The sequence below is a fragment of the Sapajus apella genome, unplaced genomic scaffold, assembly GCF_009761245.1.
Source record: "Sapajus apella isolate SASKATOON/1434 unplaced genomic scaffold, GSC_monkey_1.0 scaffold60, whole genome shotgun sequence".
NCBI lineage: Eukaryota > Metazoa > Chordata > Mammalia > Primates > Cebidae > Sapajus > Sapajus apella.
Window position 1 is genome coordinate 3,667,622 of NW_022437000.1, and position 15,510 is coordinate 3,683,131.

General features: G+C 39.7%; 1 long non-coding RNA gene across 1 annotated transcript; it reads right to left on the reverse strand.

The window, feature by feature from the left end:
* Positions 1 to 382: 382 nt before the first annotated feature.
* LOC116528784 lies at positions 383 to 15,223 on the reverse strand. Its single transcript, XR_004259197.1, has 3 exons — positions 15,092 to 15,223; positions 11,200 to 11,204; positions 383 to 392 (listed from the first exon to the last, which is right to left on the reverse strand). It is a non-coding gene; the product is annotated as an uncharacterized LOC116528784 (long non-coding RNA).
* Positions 15,224 to 15,510: the final 287 nt, after the last annotated feature.

The window sequence follows — 15,510 nt, forward strand, 5'->3', positions numbered from 1 at the left end:
CTTTCTGTGCATTTGTCCAGTGGCTTTCGTGATATAAATGTAAAGAATAAATGTATGCATGAAAGTTGTGCTGTCACTCTTGAATAAAGGTGATAAGTAGGACCCATCAAAAGTCTTACAACACTTTTTGTTTCCCAAGGTAAAATTTGAAAGACTAAAACAGCCGTATTATACCCCATTTTTTCTTGGAAGTACCTATTTTATGTCAGAAATGTAACAGATGCATTTTATAAACTTTAACCTGACTTTTTTGTCTTTGTCTTCAGCTGAGTTTCTACTGAGGCAAAGCCTTGGAATGTTCCAACAGTTAGTCTGGGGAGAAAAGTAAGGGAGGGGAACGGGTTTATCTTTAGCACTTATATTAACTTAGTTTGTAAATGCACTTTGAGAGCCTGTTGAAAGGTGGTTTTTCAATTGCTAACTTCTACACAACCTATAGCTATTAAAATTGTAAACAGTCACGGTAAATTCCAAAGGCCTAAACTTGATAGAGTATTTTGTCTGCATACTGAAAAAAGATGAACCTCAGGGAGACATAAATTTGACCTCCAAGTTTCTTTTTATTATTATTTATTTATCTGAGACAGGCTTTCCATCTGTTGCCTAGGCTGGAGTCTAGTGGTGTAAACTCAGCCCACTGCAGCTTCAATCTTCTGAGCTCAAATGATTCTCCTGTTTCAGCCTTCTGAGAAGCTGGGACTACAAACGCATGGCATCACACCCAACTAACTTGTGTATTTTTTTTTTTTTTTTTTTTTTGTAGAGACAGAGTCTCCCTATGTTGCCCAGGCTGGTCTTGAACTCCTGGGTTTGATCTATCCCTCCTCTTGGCCTCCCAAAATGCTGGGACTTCAGGCATGAGCTGCCACGCCTGGCCACCCTCCAGGCGTGATATGAGGTCTAGACCAATGTGTATAGAAAAACCTTTATTTAAGAAAATTCAAATAATGTCAGAGGTCCAAGACCAAAAGTTAACCTCATTCAAGTCATATAAATGCATTTGTCTCCCAGGAGTCAGGATCTGCAGGGATGGTATCCAGGACCTCTCATCCACTGTGGCTTGACAGTTTGCTGGAATCAGTACAGAAACTCAGTCCAGGGTTCTCCCTCTTCCCTTCATCTTCCTAAGAGAATTGCTGAGACTTCTGTGTTTGTGATGAGAAAAGGTCGTACATTTTCACTTTAAAGTTCCTTTGTCTACTTTCAACTGTTTGTGGATTTAATGACAATGTGCTTTCATCACATTAAATATATAGTGCATCTGCCAAATCAGAAGAGGCATAAACCTGCTCTAACCATGTTTTTGAAAATGAGTGTGGAATGTGGTGGTGGCCTGTGGCAAAGAAAGATGAAGGCAGCGTAGAGTGTGTCTGGCTGGTCTCAACTGTGAGCCTGCCAGTTTAACTGTTAGTCTGCTTTCATGGTAACTCGCTGGCTTGTTACTTGGTAAGCCCTTCCTCCCTGACGCTTCCAGGCCCTGGAAGTTTGTAGCATTAGCTCCTGCCTGTCAATATCCCAGTACACAGGCGTTCAGAGGTCTAGACAGAAGGCATGGCTACACCTGGTCACAGAAGATCAAACAAGGAGGAGGCTGTGTTCCTAACATGGAAGTGTTTGCAATAGACAAATCGCCGAAGAAGGAAAACAAAAATCAGCTTTACTGATTTTTATTAGATCAAAGAAATCACTCGTTACTTTTCATGGACTTTGTATTTTGTCCATCTCTGAAAAGACGTAGCACAACATAACACTTCAAAACCTATTAGGCAATTTTTGAAAACTAGACAACAGAGCAAGTTATAACGTAGGTTAGAAATGTATTCTGTGCAGTAAGCATTTCGAAGAAAAATGTACGTCTCGAATGCGAGTGAGATTTTAATCATATACATTTGTCGTTAGATATTGAAACAAAAGTACTGAGCTAAAAATACTCAATACTTTTTCAGTGCTTTCGATACGTTGCAATAAAACCGCTACTCTTCCTAAGAGTTGTTTCATTCTTGGCTAATAGAGTTAAAATACTTGGTACATTATTTTTGATCAAATCTTTAAATAACAATTTATTTAAAAGGTGTGATGTATGCAGTGGTCTCTGTCCTATGGGAAATCATTGGTTCCAAACTTTTGAAAAGGGCTACTTGTGCATGAAGCTATCAAAACTACAGTATTTTAATATAATATTAACAATTTTTATTAGCTAACAAGTACATTCACAAAATGTTATTTTCCAATGTTCAAACCACAGTGCAGCAGATCCAAATGGCACTTTTACAGGCTGTGAGCACTTAAAATGATACCACAAATAAGCCATGAAATTTTACCTGGTTAGCCAACAAATATGTAAGATGTTCTATTTATATTCAACAGCAGCCTTTGATTTTCACACATAAAGGAATATGTTGAACTGGAAAACCTTTGTTGGTTACTCTCTCCTGCTGATGGTTTAGACATCTGGATAACCGTGATACCACATGAAATTCTAGTGAGCCCTGAACCTTTTCATGAAACAACTCAACAGCCTGGTGGTGTTATCAACCTTATAAAACAGGTGGCTGGTACATCAAAGAATGGTTACTGAGGATAGATGACTCTATAGATGTAACGTGGACCACAGCATTCACTAGATCTCTTAGAGCAGTGCTTCCCAAGCTTTTATGCACCTGGCTCACCTGGGCATCTTGTCAATGTACAGATTTTTAATTTGTCTCAGGTGAAGCCCAAGGCTCTGAATTTTTAACATGTTCTGAGGTGATGTTGGTTCATGGACTGCACTTTGAGAAGCAAGATATGAGAGTACTATTGGTAAAATTTTGGTAAGGGAGACTATGGTGGACTGAATGTATTAACCATCTCATTATTAAGACAATGACCAGCCTGGCCAACATGATGAAACGCTATGTCTACTAAAAATACGAAAATTAGCCAGGCATGGTGGTGTGTGCCTGAAACCCCAGCTCCTTGGGAGCTTGAGGCACTAGAATCACTGGAACTCTGCAGGCAGAGGATGCAGAGAGACAAGATCATGCCACTGCAGTCCAGCCTGGAGACAGAATGCGACTCTGTCTTAAAAATAAAACATAAAAAAGACTAAATGAATGTAACATATAAAGTGTAATCTTTGGAATTTCTCTCACTACTTTCTAATACTTTTCAATCTGGGCTATGCCTATGAAAATAAGGAAAGCAGATGAGAAGTAAGAAAATAAGTCAAAAGTTATTCATCTATGTGACAATACATACGTTGGATATTCAATTGTCATTGTCTGTTTTTACTAAAGTGTCCTATTTCCACAACGTGATTACTTTAGCCAATTAAATGTAGATTTTTAGGACAACTTTCAAGAAATGCCGTGTGAAAAGTGATGAGTTGACGGACTCCTGTGTACGCCATTCTTAACTCATCTGAAAACATGGTACTCTTCCTTGTTTCATCTGCAAATTGTTTCATCAGCAATTTCCCATTGGATCGTGTTGAGCTCAAGGAGCTTTACTTTCATAGATGCTTTGGCCACATAACAGATGAGAATTAAGTGGGCCACACAGGAATTAGACCTGTGACCTTGGTCTCATTAACACAATTCTCTGTTCCTCTGAGCTAACGACCAGCACATTTGTAGCTGCCATGCTAAGGGAGATGAATGCCTCTTCCTTCTTTCTCCAGTTACTGAAGATGTTTCAAATGGTCTCACTGGACTATTGAGATGCATTTGCTTGGAGTATCTGCCAGGTTAGGCCAACATTGAAATTTCTTGGTGCATTTTGTCAAAGTACAAGGTTTACCTTGCTAAATCAAAGAGGCTTTCTGGATAGTATCGCCTGTAAACGAGATAATTGGGAATTCAAATCTTGGGAGAGTCATGGTACAGCCCAGAAATATCTTTGTGAAATGTAAATGGTTGTGTCCCATCCTCTGTATACTGACAATCCAGTCTAAATCAGTAAAAAATGTGATTTTGGTCAGAGCAAGACCTTTTCCCTATGAAATCATCCATGTACAGCAGGGTCTGCAAAAGTATTTGACAAAGGAAGTCACATTCATTTCCCTTTCACAGTTAACCTAGTAGAGCTTCTCGGACCAAAATTTCATTCTGCAAAAGAGCTGCAGAGACAGGAATATCTATTTGGGTTTCCATAGGAAGACATTTGATCATCCTGATCAACAGTTTTGGATCTAGTGATTCCCAGGTTTACCTTCTGCAAGGAAATCCCTAATCAGAGCATATCTTGATACTTCATGGCAGGAATTTTGCAGGAAATGAATGTTTTATTCTCTTAATCATTTCCCTCTCATGCTAGGCCTCACTAATCCAGCTCATTAGATAGAATCGATATTTACTAATCTTTTTGTGTATAACCCATTTTTTAAAACAGCATCAAATTGGACATTCAAAATGTCATTATATACATGTGATATTTTTATGCAGAACAGACTTCCAAAATGCAGTAAATAGTCTTGATTAAAATGGAAACCTTTTAAATAATCACAGGGTATAAAATTAAATGGAATAAGTCTGAAGTAATGCAAGTCAACCAAAACAGCTTTGACGCTGTTTTCCTCATTTCCTTCTGCTTTGTGCCCTGAAGAGTATAAAATTCTTAGGAGTGTATTAATGGAGTGCTGAGTGGCCCCCTGAGAGTACTGAGCCCTCCTCTCCAGAGGAACTTGTGTAATCACTGCCGACTGTTCACACTCTCAGCGTTCTTTCTTCGCTGCCTCTGCTCAGGCCGTTCTCCTTTTGAGGCAGGCACCCCTTGCCTTTTTCTAAATAAGGGTTCTTAACCGTGGGGCTGTTGATATTTTAGACAACATGGTTCTCTGGCGTCGGTGGCTGTTCTGTACACTGTAGGATAGGAGCATCCCTGGGTTTCCTCTCCACTAGATGCCAGGAGCACCCCTCCCTTGAATACCTGAAAATGCCTACGGTCAGTGCCAAATGTCCGCTAGGGAAGAATATACTCCCATTGAGAGCTGTTGCTCCAAGTTCTTTTTATCCCTTAAGCCCAAGCCACACCTATGCTATGAAGCCTTTCTTGGTCATTCATCCTATTCCATTACTTTTTAATTAAATGTATGTTAAACTCAGTGGCCTAACATTTCATGGTGAAAAAAATGAAATAGTATAGAACTGTAGAGAGTAAGAATAAGAGAATTATGGTTCATACTTCTCCCCTTTCCAGCTTTCCTCCCATTAGAGGTAACCACCATTAATATTTTAATTTTAGCAAGTTCCCTTCCAGATTATTTGAGACCATCTGAAGGTTAAAATGTGTTCTTATTGTTTGGATTTCCTTTTTTATTGCTAGTGAGCTTGAGCATGTTTTCATATTCTTTGGCAATTGTCATTTTTTCTTTTTGTATTGTTAGTTTTAGTCTACTTTTCCAATTTATTTTTCATATTAATTTGGATTAAGATCCCTATTAACATTATAGTTATAAATCATCTGCTTTTTATGTATACTGCAGATTTTGTCCCCAAGTTTGTATAACTAGATGTGTTGTTTGTTGTACATTAAATTTTTAGATAGCTCAAAATCTCTGCTTCTTCTTTATGGCCACTGGATTGTACACTTTATTTAGAAAGACTTGTCATGTGGACATATTGAAAAACATCCTATTTTTTTCCTAATGCTTTTATAATTTTACCTTAATTGGTGAATTTATGGTTATAAGTAGGGCTCTAACTTTCTTCCCTCTCCATTCCAAATGAATAGCTCTATCAGCTTAGGCTGGTTTAAGCTACAGTAACAAACACCCCAAATTCAGTGGCTTGCAACTCCCTAGGTTGGGTAAGGCTGTGTTCTATGTCTTCTTAGGCTAGTCCTTTAAGAGGATCTGCCAGGAAATTAACAAGAGACGGTAGATCCGCACCTTGGTTGTGAATGCCGCTTCTCAGATCTAGCACAATTACTTCCACTGAATTTTACTGCACAAGGCAAATCATATGACCAACACTAATGAACATGAGTGGAAAGCATTAACCTTCCTTAGAAATAGACCTGGCAGAAATGCATTCAGAAGCGACGGTGAATATCACAACAGTAATGCTGTCTACCAAAAGAGCCACCAATTTTCCTAACACTATTCATGAAATATAAAAATATATTGTAATTTTCCGTTAATTTACTGTGCCATTTACCTGGAATTATTTTGTGTTCTTCATTCTGTTATGAATATATTCGCTCCTCGTCTAAATAAGCTCCTTGAGGAAAGAAACGGTCTCCTGTTAGAATTTATACTTAATCATTGAATGTTTGGGAATTTGGAGATGACCTTAATATGAATGACTAGGTCAGTGGTAAGTAAATATTGAAGATGCATATGGAGGTTCACGATTAACTCGCTACGCAACCTAGACACAATGGTTTTGATGTACAGATTTTTCTGTTTTAAATGAGATTTGAATACTCAAAACCTCATGTTCAGCAAAGTCATACCCTAAAAATAGCAGCTTGGGAGAAAAATAGGATTGGGGCAGGCCACTCAAAACGTTATGTACTGTCATTCTCAAAAATACTGTGAATAGCAATAATTATTCTACTGGTTGTATTTACAGCTAAGAAATATCAGATTTTGACTACTACAAAACTATTAAGGTCCACATAAGGATTTATCTTAATTAAATGTAAATGGTGGGAGAAAGTATGATTGCTTAGCCTGCTGAATTTGGAGATGGAATAAAAGGCACAAAGATTGAAGAGAAGCATGTATCAACGTGCCCGTGGAAGAGGTGGTTAAGCCAAGACAAGAGGAAGCATGTGAGGTATACGGATGTTGGGAACGCTACTGTGGTCCTCAATGCTTGCATCTTTCACCTGGATTTGTATGTTTTGTGCTCAGTAGCTCTTATTTGATGGTCATAAACAAGAGAAAGCTGGGCAAATTGCATATGAAGCTATGTTAACTTGTTATCTTGACATCATTCCCCTCTTTACCATTTATGTCTGAGCTAATTTGCATTGTAGTGACAGACTATACATTCAGCAACATGGATGGATTTTAAAAACAGTACCGAGATGAAAAGGTAAACAGCAGGGAAATTTTTTGTACAATCTTATGTAAATTACAAACAACACTATTTTACAAGGACACACACATATTGGAGGATCTATTTCAAACACATTATTAGAGGAGGTAGATGTCTATTGGGAGAAAGAGGAATTGAGATGAAGACACAGACAAGAGAACAAAAACAGAGCTAAACAAGAAAGGAGAAATCTTGCAACCATTGCTGAACACAATGCACCGTGTACTAGGGAGCGTAATTAACGCAACTGCTCTACCTGAGAACAGCAGCAAAATATGTCTGTTTGTGGTAAGGTACCAGAAACGGAAGTTTACATACAACCTGGCTAACTCACTCATTGCCTGCTTGTGTAGTGGTTATCGCTGATGAGAGTTTTCTAGTCCATTCAAGTCAGTTCAAGATTTTCATTGTCGCCCACATGCTAAACTCTGTGCTTGAAATTCTAATGAAGGACTTTAAAATTAAACTGTGGATACTTTCTGGGATGTAGTTTTCTTCAGTGTGAGATTCAGGGCCCAGTGATGGTGTCTGCTTCTAGAGACATGGGTAAACAGAGGCAGGATGTGTGCACTCTTCCTGGGTGCAAGGATACTCTTTCTTTCCTGAGGCATCTGCCCATCATGCAGACCCCCAGCACTTTCCAGGCTGTTCCCCTGGGCAGCAATGTCAGGATTACAGGACACCTACAGTGTCCTCCCTGAGATCCCAGCACCTTTGTGTATTTGCTTGGGAATTTCTGTGACTGCAGGTAGAGAATCATCAGAGCTGTGTGCACTTTGTCATGCGTGGGAAGAGAGAGGAACAGCTATCACTCCCTCTGTCATTAGGCTTCTGTTTATTCTTAGGGCCCTTAAGGAAACCTTCTCTATCTTTTCTTCTTTTAGGCCATATATGCACTTATTTCCCTCATCCTAAAATTCCTCCTTTTCACCACACCTTCCTGTTTAAGCAATATCTTCTTCCTTCTTCTCATGATGAAACTACGAAATTCTCTCCATACACCTCAATTTAGGATTCCACCCCCAAAATAGGGATACAAGAAAGAGGGGGTTGACTTTATCCACTGGGTTATCTCCAATGTCTTTAACTTTCAACTGCTCTCATCCACTGTCTGGCATATCACAATCAAACTTTTCCTAAATATAATGATGCTGCCTTATTTGGCAATGTGGACTTTTTATTTGGCAAATTGTATGCTACTTTTTTTGGCTACACTAATAATGGTTTTCTATAACATTTGATCCAATGTTTTCTCCCCCATTTCTTAAAGACCCGCTTTTCCTTGGGCTTCCGGAGCACCCGCCTATGCTGACCCCGCTAACAGGATTCCGACAATCCTTTTTGCTTCCCTTCTTTGGTTCAGCTTCCTTCACTGAGGCTTTAAATATTAATGATCCCTTTTTCTCTTCACCCATTCTTCAGGTTGTTGACTTTGCGGGTGCCTCATAAATATACAACAGCAGCCTCTCTCTGAAATGGCAGACCTATATTTCCAAAAATTTATAAGACATTTCTTTGCTTGAATATTTCACAGCGTCTTCAATATTAACACTTTCTAAATTCTGTGAACTGCCTCCCCTCCAGCTAAATTTCTTGTCTTTTCTCCTGAATTCACTCAGGCAAGATTCTCACTGTGCTCCCAGCTTCCCACGCTGGCCGTGCTCCTCTGTCCCTTTCCTTCAGTCATCCATCAGGACCTTCCATTGGACTTAAGGACTGTCCCTCAGGTCTGTCCCTTACTATCCATTTTCATTATTTGTGCACAATGTTTCAGCATTTTCTAAGTTTTCTTTGTATGACTGCTAACATTATCTCCCTAAAATACAAACATGACCCCTTATCATGAACCTCTATTTTCTTCAGATTTCTGCATTACAAAGTTCATACTAGTTATTCTAGAGACTGAAGTATTTGGACCCATTCCCATTCTCCAGATTGATTTCCCATCTTTTCTCAATGCATTTTACTTTTTTGTGTGTGTGCCATCCTGTCCCCTAGGCACTTTTATCTAGAATTCTTCATTGGCCAAAGTCCATGATCAAGAAGGGTCTCTTCTAACAAAGGGTTAAAATTGTATGACTTTCCCTCAAGAGAAAGGGCTTCTGCCTTCATTCTGTTATTTCAAGTCTCACCTTTGAGAAGTAGGGCCTGGCATTTTTGCTCCAAACAATATCCTGCGTTGTATATACGAAGTATTCACCATCCAATCATTTTTCTGTCTACCCACCCATCTATTCACCCATATCTATCATAAATCCTATATGATTGAAAGCCGGATGGGGAAATTTTAATAAAATATGTAATTTTATACTACATCAAAATCTATAAAGTTTTTCTTTAAAGATTTTGTATATAGTATTTATTAAAATGTTACTTTTTGCAAGTATTGTTTCAACCCAACTCATTTTCTTGAGTGCCCCAGGTTCTTGGACCTAAAATAATGTTCATGGCTGGAAGGCACAGATGCTCTGACTTACCAGCTTGGAGCCAGGAGTATTTATGCCCTCTGGCAACGTGGTGCACATGGGAATCCTCACGGAGCCCTAAGCTCACCACCACCATCTCCCCGCAGTGCACGTGTGCCAGTGAGCATATTGCAACAGTCATATTAACAGAGTTTAATGCATCTGAAGTCATGCTCTGTGCTTTCTAGAAAAATCCATAAAATGGGAAATTTTTATATTGCATCTCCATATACGAAAACATATCAGACACCCCGCCCCCCATCCTGATTGTCAAATGTTCTACATTCACACAGCTAAAGAATGAGGCAGGAAACAGATTTAAGAACCTCCAGTGTGGGGCTTCTGCCTTGAATACTTTTCTTCTTTTAGATATCATTGTATAAGCAATAAAGCTGGGAGCACTGATTTATAAACTGAGATATTAATTAGGTTTTCACATGTCATGTGTTTTACAATAACAGTTTTTCTGAGGCGGACCTAAGCTTAGCATCTACATGGATGCTAACACCAAATAGATTCATTTAAAAAAATATTGGCCAGGCGTGGTGGCTGGCTCATGCCTGTAATCTCAGCACTTTGGGAGGTGGAGGTGCGTGGGTCACCTGAGGTGAGGAGTTCGAGACCAGCCTGGCCAACGTGATGAAACCCCTTCTTTACTAAAAATACCAAAAATTAGCCAGGTGTAGTGACAGGCACCTGTAGTCCCAGCAACTCAGGAGGCAGAGACAAGAGAGCCTCTTGAACCTGGAAGATGGAAGTTGCAGGGAGCTGAGCTCAAGCCATTGCACTCCAGCCTGGGCAATGACAGTGAAACTCTGTCTCAAAACAAAAATAATAATAAAATTAACATTTGCATAAGTAGCTTAAACAAAAGAGTGTAGTAGGGTTTTTTGGTTTTTTTTTTTTCTTCTTGAGTGACGAGCCTGTCAAAACATGGGCATTTTGTCCCCTAGCGTTTTACACTAGTTAAATGGCTTGAAAAAATTACTCTTTTTAAATGTAAAGTAACAAACAAATCACACCTAATGTTTTTCAAAAAAAGAAATGAATGAAATAGATTTACTTTTTGGAGTAGAAATATTGAAAAAATCAAATGACTTTTAGACAAAAGCATTACCTTGAACTCAGAAAAAAATAATATTCAGTTGCACTTTGTTTACACTGTTAATTTCTCTGAGCATTGCCATAGGGCCATCACTTAGGTTTCTAATTCTCCTGTGAAAGAGTGGGGAAAATCTTCCCAGATGCTTATGTCTTCTTCAGAGTTGTCTTTGGGGACTCTCTGTAGCCACAGCTACCACAGTGTGAGGCAACAGGGATTCAGGAAGAGGGCTTTGATCACTGCCACCCATTTACCCAAACCCAGAAACGTACAGTCCAAGCCATGTGTACCCAGCATGGCGCTGTTAATTACTCTTATTACTTTAATAACTGGAGGACCCTGGAATAATACACTTTTTACTTGTGAATTAAAAATGGCAATGCATTGGCTTTGATGCTGTCAGAATAAAATCTGTGTTACCAAAATTCTGTCAACTAGATTAATTATATTTGCACAATCTTTTCTTTTGTTTGTTTTCTTAACCAGTCACTAACAAATTTTAAAAGTACATGGAGTCTTATTTGGGAAATAATTTTGGGTTATTATCTCAAATGGAGTGCTGCTAATTTTGTTGGTCCAGTCAATGTGCTGATTGCACTTCTTCTACTTTGTCTTTCAGGGGTGGAATTCTATTAAAGTCTTTGGAAAATAGAACGAAACATTGTTTAACTGTTAGATTAACCTTCACCAAGTCGATTATATTCCTAATGAATAAATCCTTTGCATTATATTTGGTTTGACTTTATAAAAACAGTATCAGAGCTAATTGACAATATAATAGAGGGTTTTCAAAAACTGCCTTAGAGACTTTTTTCCCCTCACCCCTTTCTTTGTTTCAGAATTTGAGTTAGGCTTAGTTTCAGCATAGTCTTTAATTCAGGCCCTCACTCAAGGTGCCTGGCAGGGACTGGACAGCCCCTGGTTATTAAGGAGTAAGTTCTTCGGCAATTGGCCAAACTCTACTGCAGAGGTATCAATTGTAGGTATATTATTGTATTCATTTTACTAAAGGGCATGTCACTTTTTCTTCCTCTAGGAATTTTTAGCAAGTGGTTAAAAATAACCTTTAAGAAAGGTTATATTACTGCTGAGGCCTAGCCAAACCTTTTGGATGGAAATCTGCATCCATCATACTCAGATCTGTCAAAGTGAGGCTGGTGGGCAGCTCAGCAGACACAAGGTTGAATTCAAATGTCACCACGCCATGTTTTGTGAAAAACTGGCTGGCTGAGGTGACCTTTGCGTGCCAACATTCCGTTTTGTAGTTTGAAAGGTAGGGGGAAAAAACTAGTCTACAAAATTATGCAGTATTAGGACCAAACTTGAAAGCAAAGACAGATTCAAATTTTAATTCTGAAATTGTCAGCTTTGGTCAAAGATGAACGTGAATCGAATCACCTCTTACATTTTCATTCAATCTTAACCTGAAGCATTCTTTCAGGCCTGAATAATGTACACGGTTGGTCAAGAAGGTGTGAGTTTAGCAAGTATAAAAAATCTGTTTAGGTAATTCTCCACTAAATAATTATTTCTTAAAAATATACTTTGTATTCCATATTTTTGAACTGTGCCTATTAAGTTGGCAAAAGTTAACAGCTAATCCTAGAGAACATCAAAAAGTTAACAGTTAGTCATTAACAACTAGTGATTATGAAGGATGTTCACTTGGGTGAAAAACCACTGTACAAAGAATCTTAATAAAAATTACTTGAAGTCTACCAGTTTTGTTTTATACAATCACAAAAAGAGAAAAGAAAAAAAAAGAGCTGAACCAGTTCTCTTAGTACCAGTAGAAATCATGGTAGTACTCTTACTCAATGAATGTTTATTTTGCATGTTGTGTGCATAGCTATGTGTGGGGACAAAGCAGTATAATTTCTTTAACCAGTGATATGCTATCTAGATCAACAAACTTTTTTGCAATAGGTGTTTACAGAGAATAGTACTTGTCATTTTCAGCTGAAAAGGGTAGTACTCTTACTCAATGAATGGATGCATGCTGTAGTGTGGCACGTACCAGGGCGTGAAGCTGAGGGTCCTGACCACCAAGGGCCCTCTGTGTCATGGAAAGGATTTGGTGTTTATCCTGAAAGCTACAGTGGTGGTGCTGGGCAATGTGAATTGAAGCAGTGATATGAAAATTGCATGAAGAATTCGGTGGAAGAGAAAAGGATGATGTGAAAGGAGAAATGTGAAATAAGTCGGCAGGCTATTGTAAGATGGAGGCAAGGAAAAAGCAGCTAGACTGATGCACTCACAGGAGACCTTGAGAAGAGTGGTGGGACTGGAGGTCAGTGGAGGGTAATATTAACGAGACCTAATCAATTTTATTTGGGCAGTGAGAGGAAAGCAGCAAGGATGATCCTCAGGTGTGTAGCTTATAGACTGTGGTTCGGAGAAACGGGGAGAGAGAGATCCTACTGGTTCTGTTTCTCTGCAGAGCTCTTTTGAATTCTCCTGTTCGCACAGCTGCCCACTGTCCCTGCTGTCTCTCCTCACTCTCATTTCCTTGTCTCCCTTCCTTGGCCTTAACAGGCAGACTCCAAAGTCCTCTGTGGACCTATGTCTCTGGGTCAGGCCTTGGCATTTTTCTCCAGGGCTCCACACACTCTTCCCATGAGTAAAAGAGGCTCCGGTATCTAGCTGAACCCTGTCTACCCTTTCTGCCTGGTGGACAGCACCAGTCTTTTAGAGGTAGCAGAAGAGAGTCCACAAAGGAGGCCTAAAAGAAGTAGAAGGACAGGTGGGATAAGAAATGGAGATGTTTCCAAGACCCACCGGAAGGGAGTGGCCAGCCAAGCCTGCGACACCCACTGGATAAGGACTGGGGAGACCAGGCTGTGGTGTCGGACGTGGCCTGTGTGTGGTGAAGACCTGACCTGATTTCCAAGTGCTTGACTCGGAGATGACTGTAGAGGCCATCAGATCCTTTCCGTTCACTTCCAGGTAACCAACTTGCTGATAGGTCACATGCCATGGATCCAAACGTATCCTTTCTCCGTAAAGTTAATGTCTGAGAACACAGTCTGTTCCAAGAACTCTGGCTGTCTTTATCCAGTTCTAACTGTATACTTAGCACAGGAACAAAACAGTGTCTTATGTAACAAAAGTCACATAAATATTTTCAATAGTGTGTTTCCTCTTAAGATCTCACAGTTGTCCATGTAGCTAAATATATTTAGCTAAATATATTTAGAGCTCCTTGAGGTAAACTAGGTAGTGTGCATCTATGGGGCTAAAGTTTTACTAGTACCTGCACAAATTACCAGATAGCAGCCTTCACGTTAACAACAATAAAATACTGTAGGGTAGTCTCCCCTTACCTGCAGGGAATATGTTCCAAACTCCACAGTGGGTGCCAGAAACCACAGCTAGTACCAAATTTTATGTATACTACATTTTTCCTATACTTATCTATGATGTTTAATTTATAAATTAGGCACAGTAAGAGATTAACAATAGCTAAAATAGAACAATCATAACAGTATGCTATAACAAAGTTATACAAATATGGCTTCTCTAAGTATCTTATGGTGCTGTATTTGCCCTTCTTCTTGGACTTGAGATAGGAATGGCACTGGGTAGTCACAGGAAGATGGAAAAAGCCAAACAACAGCTAAAACAGGAGCTAGGCAAAGAAATCTCAGGATAACAAAATCCAAAATGTGGAGGAGAAAACGGCCAAATCTGTAGTCAGGGTGACATGTCCATGAGTCTTCAGGCAAACCCAAGTAAGAGAGAGAGGGGGCGGTAACCATAGTTCCCCCAACCCCCTCATTTTTCAGAATACTTAATCATTATTCCACTACCTAAGGAAATATCCATAAAACTAGAAACCCAGTGTCTGTTGGGCATGACTGGTTCTCACCAGCGTGCCTGCATTTCTCTAAATGTGAGCTTCCTTTCTGTAATAAAAGCTTCTTGCCTTTCATTCCATTCTGATGCGTCCCTGAATTCTTTCTTGGGATGGTGTCCAGAACCTGGACACTGGCTGGGGCTGGGGTATCCCTGGCATCTGGAAACCCTCATGAGCCCTCTGGCAACCTGATGATGTGAGATGGTACAATGACTACATGAGGAGAGGATGAAAGGTGAATGACACAGACATTGGGCTACCAGTGACCTTCCCTATTCCCGAACCCATATAACCATCTCTCCCTTGCAGTCAGTGGCTTGGCATCACTTCTTTCAGGGAATTTCCTGCCGAAATCTTTGTTCAGGTTCGATGCTTTTCAGTGCAACATGTTGCTGTCAATGGAAGCACATTTCTGTTCCTCTTCTGCCCACAAATTGAATACCTTTTCCATCTCAGTCATTTAGCACACACCCCGGCCAAAACTTTTCCAGGTTGAGGTTGAGGTTTCCAGGTTGAGGCGCTACAACAAAACTAGCAGCCTTCTTTTTCCTTCCTCACGTCATAGGTAGAATACTCATTCTTATCGTAGATCTTAGCCGCCTCAGCACACAATTTTGTTTCTTATTAAGTCCAGATCTCCCACCTTTTTACTTAAAGGGAGCACTGTACAGCTTCTCTTTGGCACCTCCAGATTACCAGCATCACTACTCTTGTGCTTTGGGGCCATCATGAGGTAAAATAAGAGTGACTTGAACACAAGCAGTGTGACGCCTGGACAGATGATCTTATCACCCAGATGGCTATTAAAGGACTCACAGGCAGGGGCATTTGTGGTGTGGAGATGCTGGATGGAGAGATGAGTCACATCCTGGGTAGGATGCAGCAGGGCAGAGCGAGATTTCATTATACGACTCAGTACAATCGCAACTTAATGCTTATGAATTGCTTGTTTCTGGTATGTTCCATTTAATATTTTTGAGCCACAGTTGACTGTGGGTAACAGAAACCATGGCAAACCATGGACAAGGGGGGACTACTATGCTCTAGAGCCATAATATATCA